Here is a 10,721-nt window from a genome sequence, read left to right on the forward strand (position 1 = left end):
TCGGTGTTGACACGAGTAATGCGTCGAACCCTTGACCGAGGTGTTGGTGGCGTGGCCGATACTTGAAAAGCGTTTCCAAATTGCTCGAACCAGCGTTTCAGCTGGTCAGCCGGGTCGGTCAATAGCTATCCAGATGTGTCTATCACGGGCATCGTAGCGTTCATCTCATTCCCACTAAATCGACGTGAGGCGTCGTAGATTAGGCGAATGTCACCGGTGTTTCCGGCTTTCTCACTTTTGTCGGCTAGGGAGTCCGCCACGCTCTTTTGTCCCGCCTACATGAGCGCTTCACTTCCTTCTCCAGAGTCGAATAGCGCTGACGGGCTACGGCTTTGGCTCCTCGTGTTTTCGCTCGTTCATGTTCCCATGTTTCGAACTCCATTCTGAGAGAACCCAAACACCACAAAATGGCTCTGGCCCTGTGAATTGATGATACGATCCAAGTCTTGCTAACATATCGGTTTGTTCGTTTCCTTCAATTCCTCAGTGCCCTAGAACACAAAAAAGCTTCACCTGATTTCGGCAAGCTAATAATTAGCCAAACATTTCAATAGGTCCTATCTGCATTTGAGAGGCTCTCTTTGTTCACTTTCTCTTCCAATTATTGCAATGTAATGGTACACTTTTCAACAACTTTTGCAGTACAAATCAAAAGACGATTGTTTTGACCTTCGTTTAATGCAAGGAGACAATCATAATACAAATAAACAGTTGAGATATTAACGAAAGAGAGGGAAACCAAAGAGAGCCTCTCTTCTGCAGATAGGATCTTTAGACATGTTTGGCCTGAATTGTTGAAGCGATTGAATACACTCCCAAGTATGTTTAGAAGTACATGTTGGCAACATGATGTTGCTGATATCACAGCATTTAAAGCTGCGTGGCTATCAGACATCATGTAAATTGTTGAATGCCTAGTTTCTGCGTAAGCAAATATTATTGTATTCTAAAATCGCCACATTAAATGTTAGTTGGGTAGAGCACCTGGTAGAGCATTCAAAATTGTATCTTTTGCTCATCCAATTACTATTATTTACGATTTGAGAGGTCACCCTCAGAGAGTTGTGCTTTTGAGCTTCAATGCACCCTTTGCAGCTTCTGATTGAAGAAATGATGCAAAGGGAGTAGGTGAAATAAAGTGACAAACGCTTTAGACGGTGTACTTATAATTGCACCTGTAATTGAAAATGTTCTTTGAAGCCCCAGCTTATTTTGTACTCAACTTTCGTTTGTTTTAGGTCATCAGACCAGTGACGCATAGGTAGCTCTGGGTCTCACAATTGCCGAGTACATCCAGTGGATCATTTTCGGTTTCAATTCCCATTTTTTTACCAAAAATTTTATTACTGATCTATACAATGCTACAAGCAAACAGGCGTCTCACTCTACTCATTTTCCATCGCTTCCCTTTTTAACAGATTATTTAAATATTCTGTAGTTCGTAAATCGCTCGCTCATGACGCTCGCATCGTTTTTGCTCTTGTTTGACGTTTGCTCACTACCGCCATCTACTCAGTGGGTTTGCGAACCACAGCGTAATTAGTATTGGGCGATTATGTTTTCGTGACGATTATTTTTATCGCATTTGTTCCAAGTGATAGGTCTGCTTGTCTGTGCTTGTAGCTTTACCAACTACCTGTTCAAGATGTAAGTTCCAATTTAGTTTGTTGTCAAGATATACCTCGAAAATACTAAGTTACAAAACAGTTCTTTTCAGTTTTAAGTGAGTAATTGATAAGTTTTTCCATCGTGTAAACATCACAGTTCGTGATTCTAGAAGAATTAGGCTCAATCCTTCCTTATCGCTCCACGAGGAGACTAACCTTGAAGCAGTTTGAATTCTGTTCTTGATAACTGTTACTTCCTGGAGTTCGGGGTGGCCGGGATGTAGCCAAACAAACACATTAAAAGGTAACTTTATTTACACTTAAAATATACCTACATAATTGAAACACGACACTGTCGTGTCCGGAAGGACACCATGGCAATTCCGATCCAATTCAATCAATTCAATCGGTCGGATCTTATCACCAGGGATGCACCCGACGAGTAATCCAACTTACTCGTGCAAAATACTTTACAAGACTGACGTTTCATTTCATCATGATCGTTTGCTTTGTTTTTCAGATGGCGCATCACCGCTGCTAAAGCTATATGCCCTGTTTCTCGCTTTCTCTGTATCCCTCTCAATCCCTACATTCTCCTCCTGTCCTACTCTGTCATTGTTTTTAAAATTAAAATTATTTTTTAATTTAAACTTCTCTTTTATTTTAACTTCTATCTAAATATTCACCCGATTTGCATTACCTTAACTGTAGCTTAGTTAACAATTGTATTCGTTAAAAAACATAATAATCGATCATTACTATCATAATCCTTTTCACTTGCAACCAAGAAGCATCACCTATATTTCATCTTAATATTTTTTTCGGCCTTTACCACATTGACATGCATTTTGCAAGTTTTCTATTTGTGATTTGAATTCAATCTTAAGCCCTTCATTAACAACCTTCATCATCATGCTTCATCATTATCCTTCATCATCATCCATTATCATCCTCCTCCATCATCATCCTTCATCATCAACCTTTATCATTATCCGCCATCATTATGCTCCATCTTCATCTGTCAACATCATCCTTCATCATTATCCTTCATCATTATCCTTAATCTTCATCCTTCATCATCATCCTTCATCATCAACCTTCAACATCATCTTTCAGCGTCATCCTTCATCATCATCCTTGACCATTGTCCTGCATCATCATCCTCATTCTTTATCATCATCATCCTTCATCGTCATCCTTCATCATTCTTCATCATCGTCCTTCAACATTAACCTTCCTTATTATTATTTAATTTAAACTTATTTTTTATTTTAACTTCTACCTAAATATTCACCCGATTTGCATTATCTTAACTTTAGCTTAGTTAACAATTGTATTCGTTAAAAACATAATAATCGATCATTACTATCATAATCCTTTTCACTTTCAACCAAGAACATTCAACATCATCCTTCATCATTATCCTTCATCATTATCCTTAATCTTCATCCTTCATCATCATCCTTCATCATCAACCTTCAACATCATCTTTCAGCGTCATCCTTCATCATCATCCTTGACCATTGTCCTGCATTATCATCCTCCTCCATCATCATCCTTCATCATCATCCTTCATCATCAACCTTTATCATTATCCGCCATCATTATGCTCCATCTTCATCTGTCAACATCATCCTTCATCATTATCCTTCATCATTATCCTTAATCTTCATCCTTCATCATCATCCTTCATCACCAACCTTCACCATCACACTTCATAATCTTTCAATACCCTCTTTCATCAGCATTATTCTTCATTATCATGCTTCAACATAATCCTTCATCATTATTTTTCATCATCGTCCCTCGTAATCATCCTTCATCATCTCATGCTTCATCATTATCCTCCATCATCACCCTTTATCGTCATCCTTCATCATCAACCTTTCTTATCATCCTCATTCTTTATCATCATCCTTGATCATTATCCTTCATCATCATCATCATCATCATCATCATCCTTCATCATCATCATCATCATCATCATCATCATCATCATCATCATCATCTTTCATCATCATCATCATCATCCTTCATCATCATCATCATCATCATCATCATCCTTAATCATCATCATCATCATCATCCTTCATCATCATCATCATTATCATCCTTCATCCTCATCATCATCATCATCATCATCATCATCATCATCATGCTTCATCATCATCATCATCATCATCATCCTTCATCATCATCATCATCATCATCATCATCATCATCCTTCATCATCATCATCATCATCATCATCCTTCATCATCATCATCATCATCATCATCATCATCATCATCATCATCATCATCATCCTCCATCATCGTCATCATCATCATCATCATCCTTCATCATCATCATCATCATCATCCTTCATTATCATCATCATCCTTCATCATCATCATTATCACCATCATTCTTCATCATCATCATCATCACCATAATCATCATCATCATCCTTCATCATCATCATCATCATCATCATCATCATCATCATCATCATCGTCATCATCCTTCATCATCATCATCATCATCATCCTTCATCATCATCATCATCATCATCCTTATCATCATCATCATCATCATCATCATCATCCTTCATCATCATCATCATCATCGTCCTCATCATCATCATCAACCTCATCATCATCCTTCATCATCACCATCATCCGCATCATCATCATCATCATGATCACCATTATCCTTCATCATCATCATCATCGTCCTCATCATCATCATCATCCTTCATCATCATCATCATCATCATCCTTCATCATCATCATCATCATCCTTCATCATCATCATCATCCTTCATCATCATCATCATCATGATCACCATCATCCTTCATCATCATCAATATCATCGTCCTCATCATCATCATCATCATCATCATCAACATCATCATCATCATCCTTCATCATCATCATCATCATCCTTCATCATCATCATCCTTCATCATCATCATTATCACCATCATCCTTCATCATCATCATCCATCATCATCATCATCCTTCATCATCATCATCATCATCATCATGATCACCATCATCCTTCATCATCATCATCATCATCATCATCCTTCATCATCATCATCATCATCATCATCATCCTTCATCATCATCATCATCATCATCATCATCATCATCATCATCATCATCCTTCATCATCATCATCATCATTATCATCATCCTTCATCATCATCATCATCATCATCCTTCATCATCATCCTCCATCATCATCATCATCATCATCCTTCATCATCATCATCATCATCCTTCATCATCATCATCATCATCATCATCATCATCATCATCATCATCATCCTTCATCATCATCATCATCATCATCATCCTTCATCATCATTATCATCCCCATCATCATCATTATCATCCTTCATCATCATCATCATCATCCTTCATCCTTCATCACCATCATCATCATCATCATCATCATCCTTCATCATCATCATCATCATCATCCTCTCGGGGGAATTCGCTTTCTATTTCTGCTACCCTCTCGGGGGAATTTGCCTAGCTTACCCTCTCGGGGGAATTCGCTTTTTGTTTCGGCTTACCCTCTCGGGGGAATTCGCCTAGCTTACCCTCTCGGGGGAATTCGCTTTCTATTTCGGCTACCCTCTCGGGGGAATTTGCCTAGCTTACCCTCTCGGGGGAATTCGCTTTTTGTTTCGGCTTACCCTCTCGGGGGAATTCGCCATAGCTTACCCTCTCGGGGGAATTCGCTTTTTGTTTCGGCTACCCTCTCGGGGGAATTTGCCTAGCTTACCCTCTCGGGGGAATTCGCTTTCTATTTCGGCTACCCTCTCGGGGGAATTTGCCTAGCTTACCCTCTCGGGGGAATTCGCTTTTTGTTTCGGCTTACCCTCTCGGGGGAATTCGCCTTGCTTACCCTCTCGGGGGAATTCGCTTTCTATTTCGGCTACCCTCTCGGGGGAATTTGCCTAGCTTACCCTCTCGGGGGAATTCGCTTTTTGTTTCGGCTTACCCTCTCGGGGGAATTCGCCTAGCTTACCCTCTCGGGGGAATTCGCTTTCTATTTCGGCTACCCTCTCGGGGGAATTTGCCTAGCTTACCCTCTCGGGGGAATTCGCTTTTTGTTTCGGCTTACCCTCTCGGGGGAATTCGCCATAGCTTACCCTCTCGGGGGAATTCGCTTTTTGTTTCGGCTACCCTCTCGGGGGAATTTGCCTAGCTTACCCTCTCGGGGGAATTCGCTTTCTATTTCGGCTACCCTCTCGGGGGAATTTGCCTAGCTTACCCTCTCGGGGGAATTCGCTTTTTGTTTCGGCTTACCCTCTCGGGGGAATTCGCCTAGCTTACCCTCTCGGGGGAATTCGCTTTCTATTTCGGCTACCCTCTCGGGGGAATTTGCCTAGCTTACCCTCTCGGGGGAATTCGCTTTTTGTTTCGGCTTACCCTCTCGGGGGAATTCGCCATAGCTTACCCTCTCGGGGGAATTCGCTTTTTGTTTCGGCTACCCTCTCGGGGGAATTTGCCTAGCTTACCCTCTCGGGGGAATTCGCTTTCTATTTCGGCTACCCTCTCGGGGGAATTTGCCTAGCTTACCCTCTCGGGGGAATTCGCTTTTTGTTTCGGCTTACCCTCTCGGGGGAATTCGCCTAGCTTACCCTCTCGGGGGAATTCGCTTTCTATTTCGGCTACCCTCTCGGGGGAATTTGCCTAGCTTACCCTCTCGGGGGAATTCGCTTTTTGTTTCGGCTTACCCTCTCGGGGGAATTCGCCTAGCTTACCCTCTCGGGGGAATTCGCTTTCTATTTCGGCTACCCTCTCGGGGGAATTTGCCTAGCTTACCCTCTCGGGGGAATTCGCTTTTTGTTTCGGCTTACCCTCTCGGGGGAATTCGCCTTAGCTTACCCTCTCGGAGGAATTCGCTTTTTGTTTCGGCTACCCTCTCGGGGGAATTCGCTTTCTATTTCGGCTACCCTCTCGGGGGAATTTGCCTAGCTTACCCTCTCGGGGGAATTCGCTTTTTGTTTCGGATTACCCTCTCGGGGGAATTCGCCTTAGCTTACCCTCTCGGAGGAATTCGCTTTATATTTCGGCTACCCTCTCGGGGGAATTTGCCTAGCTTACCCTCTCGGGGGAATTTGCCTAGCTTACCCTCTCGGGGGAATTCGCTTTTTGTTTCGGATTACCCTCTCGGGGGAATTCGCCTTAGCTTACCCTCTCGGAGGAATTCGCTTTATATTTCGGCTACCCTCTCGGGGGAATTTGCCTAGCTTACCCTCTCGGGGGAATTCGCTTTCTATTTCGGCTACCCTCTCGGGGGAATTTGCCTAGCTTACCCTCTCGGGGGAATTCGCTTTTTGTTTCGGCTTACCCTCTCGGGGGAATTCGCTTTTTGTTTCGGCTTACCCTCTCGGGGGAATTCGCTTTTCATTGTGCCTTACTTTGCCATGTAAACACTTTCTACTTTACCTGTTCTCATTGCAGTTTACTGTTGACCCTTTTTGCACTTTTCCTTTCATCAACCCTTTCAATAATATCGCTGATAAATGGACCTAATCCAGCAATGAAATTAGTATTGACTTGTCAAAAGAATTACAGGGCCAGAATAATATATGTAATTTCACTTCTGATATCCGCACATTCACCATATCTAACTTAAAATTTAAGAGACTTGTATTAGATGCCCATATGGCTGCTAGATATTTTATTTTGTCCAGCAGATATCTGTTAGATATCTAGTTGAAATTTCCGAGCGGGAAGCAAAAATTGCACATCTCAGCAGAGAAACAAAAAAACTTAAAAAAACTCACGTTTTCTCAACCTGCAACTGAATCAATGTATACAATCCGCCCCTGCATATGAAGTCGCTCAACGCAGTTGCAAAAAACATCAAAACACGACTCTTTAATTTTTCGTTTTTGCACATCCAAGATCCAAAAGCCAACGAGACTGCTCCAAGAAGTACCATAAAAAACAACCCCGCAGCGGCCGCACGTCGCTTGCTCTTCCAGTAAACAAAACCGAAATCCATACACTATGGTTTACCTGCTCCAGCTGCTTCTGCACATCGACAACACAAAAAAATACTCTTACTAAAACCTTTCTTTGGGAGCTTACCTACCGGCTGTGCCATTGTCGTGTCCGGAAGGACACCATGCACGCTCGTTGAAAACTACTCTCAGGAGAGTAGTTTTTTACTCACTTTTGTACTTTGACAATAACTGTCAAAAGTGAGTAACTTCATTTTCATGAAGAGAGTAGTTTTCTACTCTCTCATGGGAAAATCAGTGATTTACTCACTTTTGAGTATCGGCATCAGAAAAGAACTCACTTTTAACCGTCAAAAACTTGCAAAAAAAAACAAGCTAAGTCCGGACCTCGGTCCGGTCATAAAATCAACATAAAAAAAACTATAATTTTGTGATAGTTTCATGCGGAAAAATGTTTGGAAATGAATCTGGTAAGTTTCTTAGATTGACATACCTGTGGAATAATAGCATAATTGTGCCGATGTTGATATTTTTTTCAGGAACTCGTTCGTGATGAAAGAAGGTGTCTCCATGAGACGGAAAGGATTGTCGATGACAAGGAATATCGATATTAAGGAAATTAAATTTGCCTCGATTACTGCCAAATGGAACCTCGGATGAAAGAGCCCCGAAAGTCGCCCTATGGGTGTCCCCGTGTCCCCCTCCAAAGAATCTGCTCTGGCCAAAACGCACTAGATGGAACCCTCAATAATCAAAGTCAGGGTGAAGTCGAAGCAGTCAACCCGACCGCGGAGAGGATTTACCTTTACCTGGATATTTTATTATGCGTTGCGCGAAAATTTTTGAGCGCAAGTGCTCGTATACCTCCGCCAGTACGGTAAATCGTGTTGGTGTTTTCGGCGCAGTATTCTTTGGCCCATTCGCGCACTTATTGTAAAAAACACCAGAACGATTAAACGTACGAGCGGAGGTCTATTAGCGATTTTGCACCATTTTCGCTCTCTATTTTCTTGCAACGGATAATATTTATTTTTTTAATTGAAAACTGTACACTCTATATTAAATGGAGAAATAAATAAATTATCTATGTTGTTTACTTGCTTGTGTATTTGTTTTATAATAAATTAAAATATAAAATGCCATCTAAAAATAATAAAAAATGAGTAGTTTTTAACTCACTTTTGCTTTTATTGAAATTATGAAAGTGAGTTAAAAACTACTCTAATTTTGGAAAATCTTACAGTTACTCAAAAGTGAGTAACTTCGATTTACTCTAAAATGAGCTGATGCACTTTGTATCGAAGTGAGTCGAAAACGACTCTCTTTAGAGTAGTTTTGAACGAGCGTGTGGCAATTCCGATCCAATTCAATCAATTCAATCGGTCGGATCTTATCACCAGGGATGCACCCGACGAGTAATCCAACTTACTCGTGCAAAATACTTTACAAGACTGACGTTTTATTTCATCATGATCGTTTGCTTTGTTTTTCAGATGGCGCATCACCGCTGCTAAAGCTATATGCCCTGTTTCTCGCTTTCTCTGTATCCCTCTCAATCCCTACAGACACGTAGACGACACGCAGGCTACATTACTTCTAATTAATCTCTGCGATTGTGCATCGACCGATGCGTAACGAAATGCTATCGGTGAGCACGCAGAACGACGAGAGCATGAGCGCCAATCCAGTGGTTCTCAACAATAACGTTGTCATATTTACCACGAACTAGTATGATTATCATCAGCAAAGCCAATTACAAGGCTTCGATTGTGCTTCCAGTTTTTTGAGGAGATTATCAACTACATGATGTTACCGAAGATTTGCCCTCTTGATATGCGAATTGATTTCGACACAATAAGCTTTTTGTTAAATATGACAATTTGATATTCTCGCCTAATATTTGTTTCCATGATTTTCAACATAATGGACGATAAACTGGTGATTTGCCTTTGGAATAAAAGTGACTCGCACATCTCTCCAAGCTGTAGGGGTATGGCTTAAGGATAAGCCTAATCGGAAAAACTTGGTTAAAATATGTGATAAGATTTCTTTAGCCTTCTGCAGTGGTACAGGAAAAATACCATCCCTACCTGGCACTTTTAAGGGTTCTCAAAAGAGTCAATCGCCCATTTGATCGGCCTACTCCTTGCATCTTCTAGCACAGTTGATTCATCATCTTCATGAATATAATATAATATAATAATATTATAATACAGTATCTCCTGGTTTCACTGGCCTCAGTTTGCGATACTGACGTATTCTGGTCTTTAGTGAAAGCAATAATAGAACACGGAAAGTGTATTTTCATGATTATTTCTAAGATTTCTTCGAAGTGCTTCTTAAAAAAGTCATCTTATTTTTTCAGAATTCCTTCAACAACTGAATGATCTTTAGCTAGGACATTTTGCAATCTAAATAGCAAAAATCGGAGTATGTACTTACAATGTTTTCACATGTGTGCCTCCAATTTATCCTATTTGGCGACCTTAGAATTAGAATTGTGTTCTATTAGACCGCCGCGGCGGTTGTAGGACTTCCGGGTTTTCTGTCTCAGTTTTTGCAGGTCACTATTCCAGCAAAGAACATCTCTATTCGAGGATCGTTTCTTTGGTGCACAACTGTTATGAAAAGCCTGTTTAATTATGCTAGAAAGTGTCGAAGCGCTTTCTTCGAGGTCATTACGAGAATGTGGAATGTCAGTGAAAGTGAAGTTATTCATTCCCGATAAAAGTTCCGAGGTACATATAAATCTCCCAGTATGTCTTTCTAGGATTTCTTATAAAATCATCGTCACGAAAACATAATCGCCCAATACTATTCAGCCTGTGATACGCGAACCACTCAGTAGGTGGCGGTACTGAGCAAACGTCAAACAGGAACAAAAACGATGCAAGCGCCGTGACCGAGCGATTTGCGAACTACAAAATATTTACCGTCAAAAAAGGTAACGATGAGAAGTGAGTAGAGTAAGACGTCTGTTTGTCTGTGGTATATGAGCCTCTGCACGAATCTGGCGTACTGCTCACTCCTACCGAAAATTTGAAAACAGTTCGCACAGTAAAAGTCAAATGTGACTTTTACTGTGCGCGGTGTTTTCAAATTTTCTATGGGAGTGAGCAGGACTGGGCAAATTCGTACAGAG

The sequence above is a fragment of the Aedes albopictus genome, chromosome 1 (assembly GCF_035046485.1).
Source record: "Aedes albopictus strain Foshan chromosome 1, AalbF5, whole genome shotgun sequence".
Taxonomy (NCBI): domain Eukaryota; kingdom Metazoa; phylum Arthropoda; class Insecta; order Diptera; family Culicidae; genus Aedes; species Aedes albopictus.